Here is a 23200-nt window from a genome sequence, read left to right as displayed (position 1 = left end):
TTAAGGAACCCTTCAAGAAAAAAATATTTAAGTCGTTAAGAAATCAAGTAGTCGTTACCTTCGTTGAGCCAGAGGAATCAACCTTCGGCTCAATAACTAGTGCAGACTTGACGGTAGTCTTCTCAACAGAAACAGTTGCCATAAACAACCTTGGTTCGATTATAGTTGCTCTCTCTTTATAGTAAACCTTGGCCAATTTACTAAAATCTTTACTCTTTTCTACTTCAGAATATCTACTAGCGACTTCAGAGCGCCTTTTCTTTTCTTCCCCCACCTTGTGTCGATTGGGTATAGTTTACGTAAACAAAGTCAATAGTGTCAAAAACCCAGTTTAATCTTCTCTTTCCTCATGCTCTAAGGGCAGTCGTTAAGGCTTTGTCTTCCTTTTTCACAAAGTTACCCCAAATCTCATTGCACTTTGACTCGATGGCTTCTAACCAATCGTCATCCTACTCACCAAACTGGTTTCTGTATCTATACATATACTTTAGATGCACTAGGCCACCCTTCTCTACATCTTTGCCTAGTTGGACTATCTTCTTTTATTTCTGGCATCTCCTAGTGACTCATGAGTGACCACACTATGAAGGCTAGGTGCTCTTGCACCAAATCCCTTGCACCAATATAGCTATACACGACATTGAAAATCACAAGAGCGGCTTGAGCTTCGTCAGTCATCACAATAGCTGGCCTCTTTATGTCGAAGTGTGGTTTTATGTCCTTTGGATGATTTCTTTGTTGTCTTCTCTCTTCTCCAAGTCATTATTTACGTAAAACTATACCTTCATCCAAGAAGTTAGGCACTTGCTTTAGTACGCTAGGGTAGGGTACCTAGCATCTTTCTGGCATGCAAAGTTGTAGCAGCTGAAGTTATTATGAAGATGCTCTTTTTCAATCGCCTTTGCCTGATAATGAAGCTCATGAATACTGCAAAAGTAGTCAGCATTTGGCTCCACGCCTTGGCTCCTCACCGCCCAAATAAAGCTTCCCAGCCTCACCAAGGCATTAGAAGTTAATTGATGAAGGTAAATATCAAACTTCTTTAGAACCTCCACTAGCATCTTATGAAGTGGGAATCGAAGTCCAGCTTTCAAAAATCTTTGGAACACCACCACCACATCTTTTTTAGGACACGGGATAGTATCCTCTCCACCAAGACTCACAATGGAAATGTTAAGAAAATAATTGTTCTTCATCACCTCGATATGCCCCTTCTTCATGGTAGATTTACTAAAGACAACATGGCTTAGCTTCGAGGGCTGATCTTCGACACCACTGATATCATCTTCAAAATCAAAATCTTCACTCTCATCAGAATGATCTGATAAGCCGGCCATGATATCTTCGGTAATCTTTTCGAAGTTGGCCCTCTCTGTAGCATTGTAATACGCAACAAGAGCAAGCTTGTCAATCTTCCCCTCTTCATCCATTTGAGAAATCCCAAAATTTGAAAACCAAGTTGCGTAGAGAACGAAATCTTCGAAGTAAGCTTTAGAGTTTGAGTAAATAGCAATGGTAGGATGGCAAAAGCAAATGAATGTCGTGTCCGATGCACGTGGACCTCAGCCCATCTTATACACAATGCAGGTAAAAACGCGGGAGCCAAAAATTCAAAAGATAGCTTATCGCTGCAAGTGGGCCCTTCTTGGCAATTTTTACAAAGGTGTATTCTCAATAAATCATTTTTGCTAACAAGCTCAGGGAAGGTGTTTTTTGGACCTTTGGCACGAGACCTTCATTCATTTCATGGTCTGGGCACGTTATGAAAAACGAACCAAAACGCGAGGGGCTACCACTGAGGGCTCTCTTTAGCTGAAGGTCCTCAAAGCATTAACTAACCATTTATTTTTATCCTGTTTTAAGTGTAGCACATCTTCGTCTAGGGACGATGAGCAGTCATCATAGTTGGAGAAACGAAGCTGAGATCTTTGGATTGCTGACACTTGCACGTGATGAAGATGCTGGCTGGGGCAAGACAAGGTCACCAAGACTTGTTCAGCAAGGATACAAGAAGAAAAGACATCATTACCCTTAGCTTAGTCGTTAGTACAAATGTATAGGCTCAAGGGCATACATGTAATTCCACTGAAGGTGTACCTCATGCCTATAAATAGAGTAATAGACCTCATGTGCTTTTTTGGCTAGAGAAAATTGAATCGCTCTGCCTACGAAGTTGTATTTCCTTACCTTTCGTCTTGTAATTTCGATAAGTCGAAGGTATACCTGTAACCTTTTAGTAAACCATAATGAGAGAAGGAAATTATATTTCATGATGTTTAATCATGTGCTTTATTATTATGTTATGCACCACATAACCTTAAAATCTTTTATTTTTCCTATTCATTTCTTGCATCTTCATCCTTTATCCAACCTCTTCTTCTAGAAGAGGAGGCTGAGAGGTGAAGATGAAGTTTAATTTAACTATTTTGCCTTGTTTTTGAAATCCCGTAGAGACAAAAAAAAACGAGTGACCAAGAATAGATTATGTTTATGCTATAATAAAGTCATGGCTCTAAAATCGTTTTTAGTTTTACATCACGTCCGATGTAGGGAAATCACTCGTGTGACAAACAAATGCTATAAAAGCAAAAGAAACCTAGCTAAGCACTAGGAATCTTAAAATGGCCTAAACTATCACCAGGTGTTATAAGATGATGAGGCATCCATTGCCCACGTAATAATTGTATTAAGAGTAGCTATGATAGTCATGTGAATTTTAGATCTCTAAATTACATATTAAGGAGTTGCTAAATAGCTCTAGGTGTAAAAAATCGTGAATTCTTCAATAGCTCTCTAAGTTGTAGTTTTGCTTTGAATCTATCCACATAAAAAAAATAATTCACCTACATTACGTACATAACACAGCCAGTTTTTTTTTAATTTAAGAAGTTGATAAATGATTGTCAAATATAGGAAGAAAATAAAGTTAGATAAAAAGTAGATAAATTTAAGAAGCTCATTAATAAGAGCTTTTAGATTAACTACCTAAATTATTAATTTAAGGAGTCTCGTACATTAGTGGAGTTGCTCCCAGTCGTACGTAAACGTGTGAGGTCTCTTTACTCACGCATCGCGGGCTCGACGAAACAGGCCATGGCGCGGAAACGTCGCGCGAAGTTTCTACTGAAAACTGAAAGTGATGTAGATCATTGGACTCAGCAAATGGTCGAGGTCAAAGTCATCCATATCCCATTTTATTTACACCCGAAGTGGAATTCCAAAAAACCCTTGAAAACGACATTACACCAATAAATAAATCAAAGTTAAGATGTTAGAACAGTGAAGTTCAACTTCAACACTTTCGAAAGACGAGAAGTCGAAACGGGTTTCTCTATTGTTCTCCTCACTGACATGTGGGTGCTCAAGTGCTATAGTCCCTGCTTTGCCAAGCTTCTCGGACTGCTCCCATGGATGGTAGTAAAGAAAACGAGTTCTATTTGTGTATATCGTCCTTCCTTTTTGCGTCCCAAGCAACCAGTGCCTCCTTTCTCCACACTCGAAGCAACTGTCTCTTCCTCCGGCGCTTTCTCTCTCCCTCTCACTCATACTCTCGTTCTCCAGTCTCTCCATAGAAGAGGCGTGTCAGGTTTCGCCCACCGCGCCATGGGATCGGGATCGTGCTGCTGCATAGGGTGCAACGGCGGCGGCGGCGACGAGGGCGGAGTTGACGCCGGCGGCGGCCTCGACCCCAAGGGGTTCCTGCTGGCGATGATGATTGCCCTGGTGCTTCTAATGCTCTGCCACGTACGCCCGCCTCGCCGGAACTCGTACGTCGTGTACCGCAGCTACTGATCGCCGACGGGTGCCAAGCTGAAAGGTCTCTCCATCCGGCCCCTTCGTCGTTCCGATTCCTCTTTGGCCGACATGCTTTGGTAAACTCACTCGATTCTTTGTCCGTCGTCTGCAGTGGCGCGCGCGCAATTGGCTGGGTTTTTAATATTATATAGCAGTAGTATAACATAGCGTATGTTTTTAGAGGGGGGGGGGGGGGGGGGGGGGGGGGATCAGTAGTACACGTTTGATGTGAATGATGTACCCAACTGAAAGAGAGATTGCACAGCGAACCTTTGCGTCTGTTCTTGGCCGGACAGGATAATTTTCAATTTCCTCGACCCATCACTTGTTCTGTCTTCTCTTCATGTAAATATTGTCGATATCAGCAGCAAGATAAGAAGATGGAGATCGTATTTGTTCTCTCCATCTCTGTAGGCACCGCACCTGGAACCAAGGTCTAGCTTAAACTTTGATTAAGGATTCATCTGGTATGCTTTGTTGTTGTGATCTAGGGACATCGCACACACAGTCAGCTCACTGGCATAACAGAGAAATGAGTTATTTAATGCACGAGAACAAACAACCACCGACGGTGACATACAAAGAGCCACTCTAAAATGGTATCTACCTTTTAGCTAATGAGTCTGATTTAATTATATTTAGCGCAGGAGTTCATGTCCCTGTAAATTTCTCTCATCTGTCTTTCGTATAGTTGCGGTCATCAAAATTGACGGGGTGTTTTTGTTGGTACGTACGTGCACGAACGACGTATTAGCTTTTTTGCTTAAAAAATTGCGCTTGAGTGGCGAATTTAGCCAAAACAAATTGACCTAGAACGAATTTATACTATTTTTTTTAACTAACTAACGACGATATGCACGTTCAACATTTGATTAGGTCCACCGTCCACGTCAACAGATGGTGTCTCACAAGATGAAAATGTCAGCTGTTCCATCGAAACCTGAATATTCGATGCTTGCTAGGTTTCACATCGCGGTAGGTAGGTACAGACAGGAAGCCAATGAGAAAACCGGTCTACCGAGGACAAAATTGAGGGAGGATGTTAAATTAAATGAGTATCACAAATCATGGAAGATCAGCGACACACCAGTATTTGCCTCATGCATACCTTTTCGTTATATTTGACATAATAATATATTTTTATTTAATTAAATCAAGTTAATTCTAGGTATATATCAAATATGTTCAAGGGGACTAAGGGCATGTACAACCACATAAATAATATGTATTTTAACGAGTATCTAAAGAGATAAGTGTAAAAAATATAAGAGAAGTATTTTGGTGAAGGAACATCTCCAACATGATTCTTTAATTTTAGATACAGATAAAACTATAGAACATTATAGGTCTCCAATATTCTTAGAACGATCAAAGGCGCCCTATGCCTATTGAAAAGTCAAGACGCAGGAGCCTCGTTCTGAAAATATTAGAGATCTATAATATTTTGAGAGCCGTGAGACCTTATGACAACTATAGTGAATGAACATCCTATAAGGCCTCGCGACTCTCAAAATATCCTAAGGGGTTCATATGTCTATACATCCTAAGGTCTTCATAGTGCTCTCGTCCATTATAGTTGTCGTGAGGCCGAGAGCCCTTTGAGACCCTTTGGGATGTCTAGACAGCCTATGGCCTTTAGGAAGCTTCTTGTGTCTCCTGGGGTGTCTAGGATGTGTGGCTGTTGGGACGTCGGGGCCATTTGAAGCTGTCATTATCTAGATTTTTCATTGCTAGAATATAGGTAGACAACAAGACAAATTTAAATTTGTAATAAATATTATAAATAAATCATTCACTTCAAGCATAGATGCACACGTAACTGTATATAAAAAACTATGCGAAGATAAGATAGTTCTTAGACATTGCATTAATAAGGACTCACGCTAATCGAAACAATTTGTGAACCTCGGTCCTATTCATATACAATAAAGTGGCACCATAGCAAGTATGAGAACGACCAGGTCCAGACTAGACCTTAAAATTATGCTTCAATATGGGATAAACATGGAAAGTTTACATATAAGATATAGGTCTAATGCTGAAGACCACAGTTAATTTTATAAATGTCAATTTATATAGACCCTTCATATAGAAACTACGTTTTATCTTATATTCACTCCGTCCCAATTTATAATTCTTTTGTATTTTTTATCAAGTTTGACCGTCTCTTCTTATTCAATGTTTTGGTGAAATAAAGAAAAATTCAAAGTCATACTTAAAGTATATTAATATATGTTAAACAATATCACGATAAAATTAACAATAATTATATTTTTTTAATAAGACGAGCTAGTCAAACTTAGGGTAAAAAGTCAAATAAATTATAATTTGAAAAAAAGAGAGAGTAGTTTATATGAAATATCTTTACAATCATACGTCTTCTCTCTGTCATGCGGAGACATAGTTTCTTATGTAAAAAACTATCTACTTATTCTTTTTATGTTACATCATTTCTTTATTTAGTTGGTGACATAAGTAGTGAACATATAAATTATCTGGTTTTTGGGTTGCTAGTGCTCTAGCGATGAAAAGAAAGCTAATGGCTTTTGGCCTATGAGGCTGTCTCCGCAGCAGATTGTCTAGCTGATCATGTAAAAATACTATTTTGCACCGTAGACACAACAATAATTATATAGTGAACTTTGAGCTAGAAGATGAGATAAGATGAAATATGAGACCTGCTCAAGATAACTTTTGTTTTAACTATTTGTGTGTTGTAACAGTTTTTATCTGATTTCTCATTTATGGAAATAAAGCCGGATATTTTTTTATTATTAAAAAAAAAAACCCTACGAACTCCCCGTGTGTATTCATCATCAGTCCGCAGATGAAGGAAATTAAAGGTGCAGTGGTAAGTTCGAATCAACGCAATCTCGTTTGGTCTAGAACCTTCTCGGTGTCACCTGTCGTTTTTCTTTCACTTTTGTTTCATTTCATTGACATGTCACGCACGAACCGTTGTTCGCACACGAATTATCCAAAGAGTATGACTGGAAAGCATGTGTGGATCCCGTTTGCCGACGTGCCGAGTTTCGCCGGCCGACATGGCCTTGGATTTGAGTATGTCATCATCTCTGTATACATGTTTATATCTATTATTATAATAAGTACGTCGTCGCCGGCCGCAGTCTGTGCACCATCGTGCCCATGTTGGTATTCGGTGCATCAAATCGCTGCACGGAAAAAATGCTGCCGACCTGCCGTCGGTGGCCTGAGGGAGTGCCGGCGGTGGCCTGAGGGAGTGCCGGCGGCCCACGCCACGAGTTGGCTCCTCGAGATACGCTCGCGTGTATTTTGTTCTCTTTCCCATTTTAAGCCTGTATATCTCTTTTTTCTTTTCATCAGCATTTTTTCTCTCTCGAAAAAAAAACACAAATCACGAGCTTGTCCTGTCTTCCGAGGATTCCAAGTTGTGCGGCTCTCGGTTCTCTGCCGTGTCAACACCGGCATATATAGGGCCATAACTACAAGCACACAAATTACAAATCTTAAAACTCATCAGCTCGGTCACGAGCTTAATTACTCTGAATGCGCGCAGGGTAATCACGCAACGCTTTACTTAATAATGATTATTGGTGAGTACAAAACACAGAGGGGAGCAATTAATCTATATTTGTGAAGGTAGATGTCCGCAGCTCCCTGGTGAAAACATCGACATACTGAGACGAGGTTAGTACATGTAGAAGAAGTTGAACCGCTCAAGAAATCAAATTATGCTGCAACAGCATAGCCAAACACAGAGCACCGAATGTCGTTGGAACAACCAATCAAGATACGCCATCGTGGGAGGCCATCGACGAGGAATTAATAGAGCTGAATATTTCGAATTCCAGAATTTTGAAATATGTAACTAATTTTTTTGCTAGATGTGTAAAGGATTATGCAAGCTAGGTGTCAATCCTATCAACTAAGCTAATTAAGAAGATAAAAGCATACAACCAAGAAGCACAACATAATTGTGAAAGAAAAATAGTGCCAAAGATGCAAACTCCCATTTTGTGGCATTGATATTTTTACTGATGTATCGAGAACTGCTCAAGTTTTCATCTAGTTCTTATTGGAGCCTCTCGTAAGGATGCTCTCGCAAGGGCCAAGCTCCTAGTATAATCACTCCATGGATAGCCCTCAAGACTTCCCTACAAGCAACTAGGTCTCCAAGATGGCTTCTTTTGGATTGCTCTCTATTGTCTCCACTACCGAGTTTCTGACCAAACCACTACTAGCGCCATTCTCTTTGGTACATGATGGCACCCACATCACAAAATGCGCTTGGTGTGGTCTTGCAGTACTATAAGCCTCTTTGATGTATAACAATGGTGTGCACAAGCACCTCAAGATAAGAGATATGCAAACCTCAATAAACACCAGGTATAAACATAGATCATGCACAAATAAAGAGGTATAACTAGCCTAACCACTTTGCTAATCACCTAATCTTCTTTTAATTTGTCGTGGTGGCTAGTACTTGTGAAGTGACTCAACACTCCTATGCCATTAGCAAACTCATATAAACTCTATTTGCCTAGGGCGGTATAAATAGCATCCCCCATAGTTGTTGGAATAGGTACACATATTCTATGCACTCACGGGACCAGGTACTGCCATGACTAGTTGTTGAACTAGTCGTTACCGACCTTTATAGATCTTGTATGGCATATGATTCAATGTGTAGGCAGACAAATTATATGCCTAGTCTCCCTCTCTAAAACCATTATGGAAGCCAACAGATTAAGACACTGTGGTCTAGAGTGGAACTATTGTCGTGTGATTTAATGAGGTTGCTCTAAAGTATAGTGGTAGCATATAGTTCGACGCCATGCTACTTAGGGTCCAATATGCATCTGCTGACGCTAAGGCTAGGGTCTGTTGAGGCCCATGTTTCAATGCCCTCTAAGTCTAGTCCGACACCTTGGTCCAATGCTCCTATAACCCTTATTATTTTTCCTTTATAATCTTTGCATCTAGCTTGATTCCACATTTTGTTTTTTACCTTTTCATGTACTTCAAGATCTTCATCACTATTTCTAATGTCTTGCTTGACATGTTAATGAGTTGGATCACATTGTTTCTTAAGTCCATGTCCACTTTGCATCCTTTGAATTGTTTCGAAAGACACTAGTAATAATGTTAGTCCAAACGGTCATATTGATCATCAAACATCAAAACCAAACTTAAGTGGGCCATAGGGTCTATTTTCCATAGAACCCCCTCTTTGGTGATTGCTAACAACATGAACAAAGCAAGCAAATACTTGATGCAAAATTAAAATGCATACTATCTACTTTCTAGGATGCAAGGCAAAGGCAAGGTCATATGCTATTAAAATATACCAATATTGTTGGCATGAGTAATACTTATCTTTCCATTTCCATGTGTACATGTCCACATTTGTGGTATTATGGACTTAAACCCTCTAACACTAATATGGGAAGTTAGTGCCATCAATGTAAGGTGGCCTAGAGGTATCCATCCTTCCCTATTCGAATAGCATTAGCTCACTGATGTTTAAGCCAAAAAATTCCAATTAAGCTATTGGCTCTGATAATAACTGGAGGAACACTGATGCCTAAGATGTGGAGAATTGGGAACTCTATTTTTCTCTAAAACTAAGGCCTCCAATTTTTTCCTAGTCAAAACTTACGCAATAAATAAATTATGTTTTGTATAACTATGGTTTTGACTAAGTGTTGCCATATCTACCGCAAAGAGTTATGCAACCTAGGTTCCAAACTTTCACTATCCTATAACTAAGCTAGAAAGGTAAAACACGTAACCAAGATAACACAATATAAATGAGGAAGCTTAAACTGTAATAGATATATAAACTCTCATTAATGACTTTGATATTTTACAAGGTATTAAGAAGGACGCAAGCTTTTCCTAGTCCTCATTAGATCCTTGTTGGTGTTTTGTACCTCGCTCTGACAAGTAAATTTATTGTGCGCGTTCCGGGCACCGGAGAGTGTGTGCGGAGGGCGCAAGATTTATACTAGTTCGGGCAAAACATCCCTAATTCCAGTCATCGGTGGCTTGTGCTACCGCATCATTGATGGTCAAACTCATAGTAGGGGTTACAAGCAGTCAAGAGAGAGAGAGAGAAGCTCTCAGATCTCTTATTGAGGTGGAAGTAGAGCTTAGAAGCTGCAAAGTGGAGCCCTAGCTAAGTCTTGTCTTAGAGGGGCTCCAGCCTCCTGGTCCTTGTCGGCGCTCCTCCTCGTGTTCGTCCTTATAGGCTCGTCTATGTCTGAAGGAGTACGGTTGTTGTTCCTTGTTCTCGAATGCTATACATCAAGAAAAAAGCAACACAATTGTTAACGATTAGAGACCTTCGTCCATCGAAGCATTATTTCCCTTAGAATATAATGATCTTCGGACGAAGGTCATGAAAGACATATCTTCATCATTTCAGTGAACGAGTATAAATAAAGACACATGAAACACAAAAGAATATGAATAATCATTACAAAACATTAGATTATTTATATTCTCATTTTATAAACATGGATAAACATCAATGACATTTATATTACATTATTACCTTTGGCTGGACAGAAGGTGAAAATGCGAGAGTAGAGCGGGAGTGAATACAATTCAGCATGTACAGTACGATGTTACTGTTCATCTATTTATAGGCACGGGACGTAGCCCGGACAAAATTACATTCATGTCCTTGACATTTACTATTAATCATAAGGCAAGCTATGAAGGACTAAGTAGTCTTTTCTCCTTTAGGTCGGTTCCATCTTCCACCTTCGTCATTATACTAAGTCAAAACTCTTTCAGCCACAGCTTCGGCGTCCTTTCATCCTTCCTTCAGGTCGTATCTTCATATCGCGCATACCTTCATCTCAAAGCCGAAGCCTCCTGTAACAGTCTATGTTACACTGAAAAAACATATTAGTCACGTTTTTGAGGACCTTGAGAAGAGGAAGGCCCCCAACAACGTTTGTCTCCAAGTCTGACCCCCTTGCCCTGAGGCAAGCCTCTCCCTTTTATAAGCCGAGAGAGGGGTCAGCCAACAGTGGTTTCTCTAGGAAGGAGTCGGAAGGAGGCCACGTGTGCTCGTGGGGCCCAGGGCCACCTCGGTGCGTGTATTCATCGTGGTGGATGATGTGGGGGCGGCGATGGTCCTAGGCGCCATCATTTGAGCTATGCTGATCCCTATCTTCCGTAGCCTGGGGCTCGACGCGACCCGTCGTGTAGTGCCCTGCAGGAGATCTGCGCACTCAGGCCTAGTTCGATAGGCCTTAAAAGCGACATAGTCCAGGGGCCATAGGTCATGAGTGGGAAGCAAACTAGAGCCCACACTGTGGCTCGGTGCCAGGCGTGGTTAATACAACCAATCATTTACGTCAGATCAGTCTGGAGCCGAGCACGAGATCCACTCGAGTGGCTCCCTACCGACACGCCCGGCTTCCCTTGTCAGGCTCCACCACACCCAGCCCCGAGCTAGTGCCATGGGGTTCAACCAGGGCCGGGTCCTTCTAGGGTCGGCTCCCTTGTCTCTTCTGACTGGTGGGCCCTAGCGAGCAGGGGATCCCTTCCCTAGCATGCTCTATGATTAGCAAGTCCTAGGGACCCGGGGGCATTCCCCCAAATAATCCCCATGCAAGGGAAGCCCACACAAGGGTCAAGCTCTCGGTTGGCTAACTCCATGAATGGCACTAGTTCATCCTCATGTGCAAGTGGGTCTTCGGTGTGGCCTCTCCCAAATACCATTCATAGTTGAAATGACATAGGCCTCACTCCTTCCAGTACATGGTCATGCCACACCACAAATGTGGTTGGTGTGATCATGTAGGACTTATAGCCCCTCTAGGTGCAACCATGTAACACCCTGAATTTGGGGGTATAAAATTTCTTCTCAAATATCTACCAAATTGAGGTGTTACTCCTGTTCTCACCTCTATAGATTTCATCTCTTTTTTTTAATAGAGTTTTGGGTTTTTATTGAGAAGTGTATTATTTTCTTTACAATATTAAAACTTAGGGGAGACATGAAATGTTGCATCATGCTGAGCTTAAACTTTGTTTTTTTGGTGATGCACATGTTTGAAATATTTGAATTTGAATTTGTGGTTTGATTTGATTTGAATTCAAATGAGAAAATAAAAATAAAAATAATTAGAAATTCAAAAGAAAAAGGAAAAACCATTTCAGCTCGGCTTAAGCCAGTTGACCTAGCTCGGCCCATCTCCACGCGCTCGCGCGTGTGCCTGCACCCTCCCTCTGACAAGCGAACCTCGCCTGTCGGCGTCGTTTCCTTTGCCCGTGCTCACGAGTCCCCACTCCTCTCTCCCTCTGCTCGATGGGGCCGACCTGTCAGTGCCGCTTCCTCTCGCGCGCGCGCCCTGTCCTCTCTCTACGCAGCGGGCCTCGCCCATCAACACCATGAACCATTGACTCCGTACCCTCCCTCTCTCTCTACGCCATGGGCCCCCCTGTCAGCTCCACCTTCTTGTAAATGCTGCTGACTAGCGCGCACGCCGAGTACCCCGACCACGTCGCCTACCCACGCGCCCTAGCTCCCTTTTGAGCCTCGCCCGCACCCGCTCTCTCTCTCTCCTGTCTTATTTTGCCCATGCTCACCCTCTCACACGCTCTACCGCCGCCGTCAGTGCTCGCCGGAGTAAAGCACCCACCATGTCGGCCATCCAGAGCGACATACGCCACGCCAAGCCTTCTCGAGCATCATCCTGAGGTGAGAAACCCGCTCCCGTGCTCCGATTACCTTAATTATGCCCTACCTTAGCTAATTTGTGTTTACCGAAGCTTGGCCGCAACGGTTCGCCGCGCCCGTGTGACGACCAGTCGATTTAGCCCCGTCCTAAGCCCCTACTTTGGTCCGTAGCTGTGACACCCCAGGTGTCAGTTTCGTGTTACGTCGCGAGATTTATCCTAATCTCGGATGCTCAGTGAAAATTTCTATTTCTCGCTCGCGTATGTCTCTGATCATCCAGACTATTCATTTATGTTTCACTGAATTCGGAGTTTCTCAGTCTCACAAAAGGCCAATTTTGGAGCCTGTTAAAACTTTTATCCTCGGCACGAATGCGAACTCAAAAATCATTCTCGAATTATAAATCTCACCTGAAGCTCATTAAATCAAACTCTTGACGGCTGTTATTTGATTTGAGCCCGAGTCTAATTCCTCGATCCTCGATCGATGTCTGACTATTTTAATCTGAGTTCGTACTCTCAAACGTAATGCTCAATATGTCGTCCTCAAATTAATTCTTACTCGACTCGGCCAAATTTCTCATGTCTGAACTGAACTCAAAACCCTGTATCGACAACAATTTTAAAATATCGCAATTCGCCTTCTCCAACTAAAAATCCAACTCTCGGTCAGATAGGGAGTTATTTTCGAGCGAATTCAAATCTAACTCTCGGTCGAATTAATCGCTCAATCTTCCGTTCGTCCGAACTCCAGCTCGCTCTGTTTTTACATAGACGACTTCCGCGAGAGCATTTTATTTTGGAAAATAAATTTAGCGCAGCCCGATTACATGTCTCGGGCCAAGCCCATTTAAAACCCAGCCTATTAGGCCCATTTGAAACCCTAACCCTAGGGCTTCTTCTATAAATAGGACCCCTCTCCCTTGCAAATTTAGAAATTTTCCATTCCCACCCCTCTAATTCTCCTAGCCGCCACTCTCCTCCCTGTCTTCTTCTCCCTCGCGCAGCAGTCCTCCCACACGGCAGCGCACAGGGAGCTCAGCTCCTCCCCTTCCTCCCCTCGGCCAGCCATGGCGCTCGGCACCCTTGTAGCAGGGACGGCGCCCTTCCTTCCTCCCTTTTTCTGTCCATGGCGAGCAGGAGGTTTTCCCTCCCATGGCCGACGGCTTCCATCTCCATCAGCCGCCATGGCCGAGCTCCCTTGGAGCAGGCGCTCTCCAGCCATGGCGCGACGCCCTGCTCCTCCATGGGCTCGACCCCTCCCTGCACCTCTCCTTAGCTTCCCATGGCGCTCATGCCCCCTGCCCTAGGCGCTCGCCTCCTCCATGTTGGATGGCCGGTCTGGGTGGTCGCTGCTGCCATGAGAGCCATGTCGAGCTCGCTGTTCTCCATGCTGCTGGGCTGCCGGAAGCCGCGTCCTTCTTCTCTGTGCAGGGCGCTCGACCTCCCTGCGTCTCCCTCCTCGCTCCCCTCCCCATGGCGCCCAGAAAATAGCAGCTCGGCTCCTCTGCTCTTCTTCCCCGTGGTCGCGATTCTGCGCAGAGCTGCGAGCAGGAGCATGCCATGGCCGGATCTACCCCCTCCATGGACGCCCCTTGTTGTTCCCTGCGCCTAGCTCTCTCTATCCAGCGCGCCCCATTTTCTTCCATGGAAAACCAACATCGAGCCCCCTTCCTCGTTGTTCGTCGTGGTGCCCGCCGGCTGTTCGGCAAAATGCGCAGCAAGCCACGCGCTGCAGCAGCCCTCCCGTTCGATCTCCACTCCCCTTGTCGCGTGTCGTCGCTCTCGTGCTCGCTGCGTAGCCCCATCCGCAACGCCGTCGAAACCCGTGGTGAGAAACCCCCCACTGTCCTAGCTGTTTATTTATCCGATGTTTGTAATGTTCGATGAACTGTCGTCAACAAATTTTTGTGTTATCGCAGCTAGTGGTCGACGCCGCGCTTCGCGCCTTGCCCGTTCGACGAAATGCCGAGCCATGTGGACAGTCCATGTGGCTAAATCCCGACTCGTTCAGGTTGAATCCATGTGATTGACTTACTTGCACATTTGTCATTGTCCTATATATATATACATGTATGTGAATATGTTGTATGCGAATTAAAACTCATGGAGGAGAAAGTGGTACGCGTAGATGTGTTTGCGATTGGAATGCCAATAAGTGTATATGTGGCTGCGATAGTTCTTTTGTACGTCGTAGGGATTGGTCGCGGATGCATTAATTGTTTGCTAAAGCACTTCGTCATAAAGTAGTGTGTTAGTTGTGGTAAATTAAATAAAGCGTAAAACATACTTAGTAATTTCCATAGTCGGCTAATGAGTTAGTCTATGTTAAATATATTTTATGTATTCATCGTGGTGTAGGATAGAGTGAGTCGAAAATATAAATTATGAGACATGTGATTTGTGTTTAAGGACGAGATGTGCGAATAATCGGTTAGTGTTTCACTTGTCTAGTCGATAAATGTGGTCATAAATAATTGTGCTCGACATAAATGTTTGGTCGTTGTATCACTTCCTCTATGTTTATAAGTCGAGTCAAAATGCGGGATACTAGTGGAACGCTAGACAGGTGGTGTCCAAATAAATTAACCGGTCGATGTGGTAGTTGCCGTGCGTGATTTATTGTTAGTGAGTAGTTTGAATTACGAGCTATATGAGGATTATGTTATAAACTAGTAGGCGGTGTGGAACTGCGTTCGTATGGTGAATAATAGGTCGGTAGGTATTGTTGGTGTCAGTAGCAAATGTAGTCTTATGGAGTTTTACGCCATGTGTAAATGCCTCCACGATAGACCCCAAAAATGTGCTATTTAGGTGACTTGTGTGTTAACTAATTCAAGTTAAGCAATGGTTGAGAAACAGTGATCAATCGGCTCCAACCCATGTTCTTGAGTTACGATGTCTAAAATGGTTCGCTAGGTCTTCTACCGTGATTAGCCAACTCATGTTAAAAAGGAGTCGATTTCGTTAAGTGTTTGTTATATATGTGTTGTCTCGGATTGCGATAATAAGAGGCAAGTCGATGTGTAGGATGTATAGCGGCCTATGTTGTTGCGCTAGTTAGCCGAATTAATAGATGACTTGGTTAAGCTCGTAGTCACGATGATTTGCTTATTGTAGTCTAAATATGTATGTTTATGGTCGCGGATGAAAAGTAGTAGTGCCCATGTGATGTCTAATTTAAAACGCAAATTGTTGGGTGATTATCGTGAAGAATGCGTTGTTAATTGGTTGTAGTAATTTTAGTGCACTAAATGATTTGGATAAAATTTGTAAGCCTACTTGCTAGTCCTCATGTAATTAATTTAATTCTAAGAAGTGGTAAAGTACTAGAATGATTCAAGTCTCTAGAATGCTGCAATTCTAGAATTATATAGAAACTGCGATTTATTGATTGCTGTTTTGGGCTGCACGCACTGTTTTCGTTGTGCTGTTTGTTTGATAAACCAAATCATGTTTTCTGTAGAAAAGTCATATAGAAGAGTTGTAGATAACATGATTATCTTGCTTGTACTGAAATTTGACAGCCATAAACTTGATTGTTTAGGAGTTGTGCTTTTCACAAGCCCAGCACCTTAATCTGTCGAATTTCTGAATAGATTTCAGAGATTGCAATGGTTGCTTAAGTTAATCTTGAAATTAGTTATTGGTGGTCACAAGAAAGTTGTAGATAACTTTATTATCTTACTTGTGTTAAAATTTGACAGCCACAGGTCTAACATTTTAGGAGTTATGCTTTTTACAAATTCAGTAACTGAATCTGTCCACTTTCTGTATAGATGTCAGAAACTGCACTGTTTGCTTACGTTAATGTTACAATCTGTTCCTGGTCATTATAAGAAAGTTGTAGGTGCTTTTCTTATCTTGCTTGTGATAAAATTTCATAACCATAGGCCTGACAGTTTAGGAGTTATGAATTTTACAAACTGCTTGCTGTGTTCTGTCCACCGTCAGAACAGATTTCAAAAACTGAATTGTTTGATTCCGTTCAACATAGAATCAATTCTTGGTGATTATAAATGTTATGTAGTGCTTTTTCTAAGCTTTCCAAAAAGTCTTGGATCACTATTTTTTGTGATCTGAAGATTAAGTTAGGGATGTTTAAAGTCTGAAGACTGAATCTGTCCAATTCTGGACAGCGAAGCCTTCTAGTGTATTTTGTCCTTAGTTAAATAGGGAATCACCTTGAGATGTTTATAAATGGTATGTAGACAATTTAATTACCTTTCCAGAAAGTCTAAGATCACTTTGTTTGGATGTCTGAATCTTCAGTTATGAATTTTTTTAAAGTCACAAGTCTGAATCTGTCCAAATCTGGACAGCGCTGTTGTGTTAACACCTTTTGACCTTGCTAAGTGTTTAATCATGCTGTGATGACAATACCAAAGTTGTAAAGCACTTTTGAAGCTTTCTAGAAAGTCCTAGTTTACTATTTTTGGGTAAATATCTTGTGAGTTATGACTGAAACAAGTGACTGCTGTATTGCTGTCTAAAAATTCTGCTAGTGCGCTTTTGATTGTTTAGTTCACCCTTCTCGCTAAAAATGTTTGGTTTGCTCTTAAGTAATATAGACTTTCCATGACTAAGCTTAATAATGCATGTGTGTCATGTTTTATATGTTCCTTTCTCTAGTGATTGCGATATAGGAGTTCCGTAGTTATTGATGCCTTTGTCCTCTGTTAAACTTGTGTTTGGGATGCTTTTGTGTGATCACTAGAAGAACTAAGGAAAAGCCGTGACGAACTTATAGACTTAACTAATATAAGGTTAGGTAACTAATGGATAGTTAAGTGAACGTGGTAAATGTTTGTGTTCGTGATACCGTGTTTGTATTGGGTAAATATAAGAAATATTTATCGTCTTTTAAGGATGTTAGTATTGAACGCCAATAACGTGTAGATAACTAATGCTAGCGTATGGTTGTTTATGATGTCTTACAATTTACTGTTAGTTCGCTACCCTGTATTTGAATGTCTTGTGATACATTTCATCATATTCATACATATGCATCTTGCATCTCATTTAGGACCGAGAGATGATGATCGAGCAAGTGATGTGGTGCCAACCACAAGATGCAGTTGGTGGACGATCTGAAGAGATGATGGACTTATCCAGTGGATGCTCGCCAAGCGAGTACCCACCCCAGCAAACACTATCTAAGTGTTAAATTAAAGGCAAGCCCCGGTTTATGCATAACCTGTTAATTATGCTATTTTACTACACTTATTGATTGTAGGATTCAATGTGCACTTAAGTGTAGGAGTTGTTTGAAACCTTAGTTGCATGATCTCAGGAATCCTGTTGAGGTGAATACTAGTATGCTAGGTTGAGTAGCTGCTTTATTAAGTAGGATCTCGGTAGAAGTCGAGTGATTTTTCTAGCACTCGCGCGAGGTCAGGAAATTGGTTGTATCCACTTTCTTATCATAATGATGCTGGTTTGTGGACAACAATCCATGGGGATTGGTTGTCCACGGGATAAAAATTGGAATAAGGATTAAGGTGTGGTACCGTGAGTCAAGCGTTTGAACGTACTAAGCACATGCCGAGAAATATGGTAAATCGGTAAGCCTAGTACCTGATTGAACCTGGCAGTAGACTTTACCCCTCACGCGACCTGAGACGTGGTCTCCCATTTCGGTTATGGTGGGTACAAGTGCGGTCACTGCACGACGGCAGTCGGGGTCAGTGAGGCATTGTACGCCAAGGCGGTGAGCCCTGATCTGCTGACGGGGAATCGATGGGGACGGTTGATGTGTGTGGGGACGGAGTGCCCCTACATGTCGTGTGTTTAGGTTTACCTTGCAAGGATAAAAACTCGATTCGAATCGTCTGCTTCTCGCAGCTAATGAGACTGCTTGATCCATGCTGCTACATTGAGTAACAAGTGGAAATGTGATGAGTCGACATAAGATGTTGATTGCTAAATATGTTTGATACCATGAAGGAGTAGATAGTACACATTTAGCCTTAAGAGAGTCACACTTAAACCTGACAAAGCTAAAACTTGATTTATAAATTCAGCTAGTGCTTTTGGCAACCAAACCCTACAGCCAAACAACTGCATGTCTAGAGGTAGAGGAGTAGACTCCTCACACCGGGTAAGTCTAGCTGAGTATTAGTATACTCAGCCTTGCTTGTGGCATAATTTTTGTAGGTACTTCTTAGGTTGATTGGTTGATGGTGTGACTTGGCCTTCATCCCTGCCACCGGGATAGACGGTCGAGTGGGTTATTGCTTCCGCAGGAGAGGACCAGGAGGAGTAGCGTGGCCAGGCTTCGCCATGTTACTCGGTTTTCTCCGTTAGTTATTTCCGCTGCAATAAATTTATGTTTATCATTTTTGAAACTCCGATAATGTAATCACTAATGGTACTTATTAAATTGTGGTATTATGTTTTATTGTATTTCTCTGTGCCTCACCTTCGAGTGAGCTAGTGGTATTCGATCCTGGATAAGTGGCTTTATCGGACTAGATCCGAGGGACTGACGGGTTATTCCTGTTTAAGTGTGTTGCTGCCCTTAAGGGTGCGACTTGGGCACTTAAGCTGGAATAATTCGGGCGGTTCCGCCACAGCTGGTATCGGAGCGAATACCATCACAGAGAAGTCAATAAGTCATGATTACCAACCTTTTCAAAAGTAAAACTTGCTTAGAAACCAAGTTGGATAGAAGTCAGGACGATAAGGATAGACCTAGGACGTGAAGCCTTAGGAAATAGATGGGTAGCTAGGTGGCTATGTATATAGGCCATAGAGGCTACTACTACTATTAATAAGGATGCTGTAGAAGCACCCGAAAAAAAATTAGTTAGGTCTGAGAAGACGACTAGAATGAGCATGCATCATGATTGTCGCATCATTGTGTCTTGTGCATCAACATGCTTCTCTCGCCTTTATTCCAATAATAAGAACTTGTGAATAATGTGATGTACTGCAATGTTAGGAACTATAAGGAATGCCTTACCACGTGTCAGATTGGTAAGTTTTGTCAGGTCGTGTCACGTGTTTCTCTTGTCTTGCTATCTAGGAAATGTTTTAGTTGTTCAACCCTTTTTCCCCCAACCTAGAAAATAATGTTGTTTGTTTCGCTCATGAAAAGACCCCCCCACTTTGAACAACCTTGAGTTTAGCAAGTGAAACCTCATAAAAAGAATTTCATGCTTGAGCTGGTATTTTTGTTAACCCTTGTGTGTTTTACGCTTGAAGTTACACCTGCACAGCTTATAGACCCCCACAGCTTGACCGCTAGACCAACCCAAGTCTCCTTGTGCACCTGTGTCAAAAAATATATTGTTGTTGGTGTCTAGTTGCGCAAACCCTATCAAGGCCACGTTTCCTTCCATAAATCCTTGCTCCTAAAACTTCATAGCATTTCTGTTAATCATCCTAACTGATCCTGTTTGCCTACCTCTCCTTTTGCCTAGATCTGGTAATCCTTTTTCTTGTGAATCATATTTGCCTTATCATCCAAATCTCTGAATCCTTTAATGATTCTGCCCTGTTATCTGGTTATCTGCTATAACCCGTTCTCAAGTATCGGATGTTAATCTGCCTAAATCTCTCAATTCTAATAATGCTCATACTCGTTCTCCAAGGATCATGACGCTTGTTTTATCAACTTATCTCTAAACGACATATCCAGGTGGATTAATTGATGTTGCTGTTATCTTTGGATCTCTCATGTCTCTAAAAGCTTATCAATCTCGATCTCATGGTTGGTTCCTTCTCATATCAAATCTCGTATCAATCTTTGGCTAATAATACACATGATGATCAAGAAATAGTTCTCAGAGTGAAGAAAATTCTCATGTGATGCTCTTTTTGCTAGCAATCTCTGCTTCAATTCTGGTCATATTCTTATTTTTCTGAGCCATACTCTCGTAGGCTCCAACTATCAGTGCTATGTGAATTTCTTATTGGTTGCGTTTGGTAATGATGTCATGACTAACGACCGATGGTGCCGCGACGAAACCGAGAGCCTCCTGTGGGCGCGCACACATGGTTGAGCTGCTCGGCACGCGCTGGTATTGTGGTTAATAGTCGTGATCCATTACGAGACTATACTGATGTGCTATCTTTTGTGAACATTCTCTCAGAGTGATCGCTGCATTTTGTCTCAACATGCCGCGATATTCTATCCAAATCTATCTTCATTATCTTGTCAGATCGCATCTCATAATTTTGCATCTATCTCCAGCCTGGGAGTTACATGCTTCTCCACCATTGAAGATCCTCATTCGAATATCGGGACGAGATTCTTTTTAAGGGGGGAAGGCTGTGACACCCCAGGTGTCAGTTTCGTGTTACGTCGCGAGATTTATCCTAATCTCGGATGCTCAGTGAAAATTTCTATTTCTCGCTCGCGTATGTCTCTGATCATCCAGACTATTCATTTATGTTTCACTGAATTCGGAGTTTCTCAGTCTCACAAAAGGCCAATTTTGGAGCCTGTTAAAACTTTTATCCTCGACACGAATGCGAACTCAAAAATTATTCTCGAATTATAAATCTCACCTGAAGCTCATTAAATCAAACTCTTGACGGCTGTTATTTGATTTGAGCCCGAGTCTAATTCCTCGATCCTCGATCGATGTCTGACTATTTTAATCTGAGTCCGTACTCTCAAACGGAATGCTCAATATGTCGTCCTCAAATTAATTCTTACTCGACTCGGCCAAATTTCTCATGTCTGAACTGAACTCAAAACCCCGTATCGACAACAATTTTAAAATATCGCAATTCGCCTTCTCCAACTAAAAATCCAAATCCGATCATGTCTCAGGACGATTTATTTTCAAATCTCGCATAGGGAGTTATTTTCGAGCGAATTCAAATCTAACTCTCGGTCGAATTAATCGCTCAATCTTCCGTTCGTCCGAACTCCAGCTCGCTCTGTTTTTACATAGACGACTTCCGCGAGAGCATTTTATTCTGGAAAATAAATTTAGCGCAGCCCGATTACATGTTTCGGGCCAAGCCCATTTAAAACCCAGCCCATTAGGCCCATTTGAAACCCAAACCCTAGGGCTTCTTCTATAAATAGGACCCCTCTCCCTTGCAAATTTGGAAATTTTCCATTCCCACCCCTCTAATTCTCCTAGCCGCCACTCTCCTCCCTGTCTTCTTCTCCCTCGCGCAGCAGTCCTCCCACACGGCAGCGCACAGGGAGCTCAGCTCGTCCCCTTCCTCCCCTCGGCCAGCCATGGCGCTCGGCACCCTTGTAGCAGGGACGGCGCCCTTCCTCCCTCCCTTTTTCTGTCCATGGCGAGCAGGAGCTTTTCCCTCCCATGGCCGACGGCTTCCATCTCCATCAGCCGCCATGGCCGAGCTCCCTTGGAGCAGGCGCTCTCCAGCCATGGCGCGATGCCCTGCACCTCCATGGGCTCGACCCCTCCCTGCACCTCTCCTTAGCTTCCCATGGCGCTCATGCCCCCTGCCCTAGGCGCTCACCTCCTCCATGTTGGATGGCCGGTCTGGGTGGTCGCTGCTGCCATGAGAGCCATGTCGAGCTCCCTGTTCTCCATGCCGCTGGGCTGCAGGAAGCCGCGTCCTTCTTCTCTGCGCAGGGCGCTCGACCTCCCTGCGTCTCCCTCCTCGCTCCCCTCCCCATGGCGCCCAGAAAATAGCAGCTCGGCTCCTCTGCTCTTCTTCCCCGTGGTCGCGATTCTGCGCAGAGCTGCGAGCAGGAGCATGCCATGGCTGGATCTGCCCCCTCCATGGACGTCCCTTGCTGTTCCCTGCGCCTAGCTCTCTCTATCCAGCGCGCCCCATTTTCTTCCATGGAAAACCAACAGCGAGCCCCTTTCTCGCTGTTCGTCGTGGTGCCCGCCGGTTGTTCGGTAAAATGCGCAGCAAGCCGTGCGCTGCAGCAGCCCTCCCGTTCGATCTCCACTCCCCTTGTCGCGTGTCGTCGCTCTCGTGCTCGCTGCGCAGCCCCATCCGCAACGCCGTCGAAACCCGTGGTGAGAAACCCCCCACTGTCCTAGCTGTTTATTTATCCGATGTTTGTAATGTTCGATGAACTGTAGTCAACAAATTTTTGTGTTATCGCAGCTAGTGGTCGACGCCGCGCTTCGCGCCTTGCCCGTTCGACGAAATGCCGAGCCATGTGGACAGTCCATGCGGCTAAATCCCGACTCGTTCAGGTTGAATCCATGTGATTGACTTACTTGCACATTTGTCATTGTCCTATATATATACATGTATGTGAATATGTTGTATGCGAATTAATACTCATGGAGGAGAAAGTGGTACGCGTAGATGTGTTTGCGATTGGAATGCCAATAAGTGTATATGTGGCTGCGATAGTTCTTTTGTACGTCGTAGGGATTGGTCGCGGATGGATTAATTGTTTGCTAAAGCACTTCGTCATAAAGTAGTGTGTTAGTTGTGGTAAATTAAATAAAGCGTAAAACATACTTAGTAATTTCCATAGTCGGCTAATGAGTTAGTCTATGTTAAATATATTTTATGTATTCATCGTAGTGTAGGATAGAGTGGGTCGAAGATATAAATTATGAGACATGTGATTTGTGTTTAAGGACGAGATGTGCGAATAATCGGTTAGTGTTTCACTTGTCTAGTCGATAAATGTGGTCATAAATAATTGTGCTCGACATAAATGTTTGGTCGTTGTATCACTTCCTCTATGTTTATAAGTCGAGTCAAAATGCGGGATACTAGTGGTACACTAGACAGGTGGTGTCCAAATAAATTAAACGGTCGA

The 23200-nt window shown here is 42.9% G+C and overlaps 1 long non-coding RNA gene across 1 annotated transcript; it reads left to right on the top strand.

Moving 5' to 3' along the window:
• The first annotated feature begins 3183 nt into the window (after positions 1-3183).
• Positions 3184-4245, top strand: LOC118476668 (uncharacterized). The gene is made up of 2 exons (XR_004857157.1): positions 3184-3817; positions 3908-4245. It is a non-coding gene; the product is annotated as an uncharacterized lncRNA (long non-coding RNA).
• Positions 4246-23200: the final 18955 nt, after the last annotated feature.

The sequence above is a fragment of the Zea mays genome, chromosome 3 (genome assembly GCF_902167145.1).
Source record: "Zea mays cultivar B73 chromosome 3, Zm-B73-REFERENCE-NAM-5.0, whole genome shotgun sequence".
In the NCBI taxonomy this organism is placed as follows: domain Eukaryota; kingdom Viridiplantae; phylum Streptophyta; class Magnoliopsida; order Poales; family Poaceae; genus Zea; species Zea mays.
This window is presented reverse-complemented; position numbering and strand designations above follow the sequence as displayed.